The following is a 1,362-nucleotide window of genomic DNA, read 5'->3' on the forward strand; positions in this document are numbered from 1 at the left end:
CATTGGCTGCTCTGAGCCGGGCTTTTCTCTTCAAAGTTTGGTGGGCCAGGATGTGCTCCACTCTCTCTTCCTCCTCCTTCATTTGCTCCCATGTGCTCTGATCAGACCTGTCTCTCTCCCTGAGTTGTAGCTTCCGTGCTGTCCTCTGAATTAAATTGTTCTGGGGGGAGGGGAGCTGTCCACAGAGTTGGGATTGGGGCCAGCCCCTCAATATGTTGATCTTAGAGCCTCCTGCACAGCCAAAATTTTCAATTAGTTCTAGTAATTTTAAAAATAGAATCTCTGGGGTTTTCTCTGTATAGGATTATGTAAATTGCAAATAAAGAGAGTTTTATTTCTTCTGTGCCTATGTAGATACCTTTAATATCTTGTTGATGTCTTATAGCTCTATTTAAAATTTCCAAGACTATATTAAATAAAAGTGGTGCTAAAAGGTGACTTTTTCTAGTTTCCATTTGAAAAAGGAATGTTTTTCATTTTTCTCCATTAAGTTAGATGCAAACCATTGATTTTGCGTATGTGGCTTTTCTTATGGTGAGAAATTTCCCTTCTATTCCTATTTTATTGACTTTTTTAAAAATCAGGAATTGCTGTTAAATTTGATCAAATGCCATTTCTGCACCGATTGATATAATCATATGGTTCTTCTTTATTTTGCTTATGTACTGAATAACGTTGTTTTTCTAGTATTGAACCATCCTTGCATATTTGGCATGAATCCCACTCGATCATGATATATTATTTTTTTGATGCTTTGTTGAATTCTATTGACTAGGGTTTTATTGAAGATCTTGGTGTTGATGCTCATTAGAGATATTGGTCTGTAATTTTCAATTCTGGCGGTGTCTTTGCCTGCTTGTAGTAATCAGAGTTATATTTGCTTCATAGTATGAGTTTGGCAGTATACTGTGGAATAGTATATGTAAAATTGGTACTAAGGCTTCTCTAAATATACTTACCTACAGGAAATTACCTAGAAACTAGACTTATCTCCAGATAAGAATTGATATCATGCTTGTGGACACTGTGAATCATTTCCAAGTCCGTGGAGCCCAGGTAAAGAACTCTGGTCCCAGGTGTACATGTCCCATTTAGTATTCTTTGGCTGTAAGTAACAGACACTAGCTCTGGAGCCAAGAAGACTTAAAGGAACTTTGATGTCTTTTTCCCTTTTTTTCCCTGCATACCACACCTGAAATGAGTAAGCTCCACGAGCAGACTTTTCATCCTCTGCTAATTGTTGAAATGTCTGAGTGGTCTAGTCCAGGTGCCTAGCCCTTTCCTTGGATGACATATCGCCGTAGACTTCCTCTATTGATGGGGGCGAGGGCGTGGTCAGTTCTGAAAGGGAATTTTGAGGTG

Source organism: Echinops telfairi, unplaced genomic scaffold (genome assembly GCF_000313985.2).
Source record: "Echinops telfairi isolate 266 unplaced genomic scaffold, ASM31398v2 ScPeMD7_1713;HRSCAF=2227, whole genome shotgun sequence".
NCBI classification, from domain to species: Eukaryota; Metazoa; Chordata; class Mammalia; order Afrosoricida; family Tenrecidae; genus Echinops; species Echinops telfairi.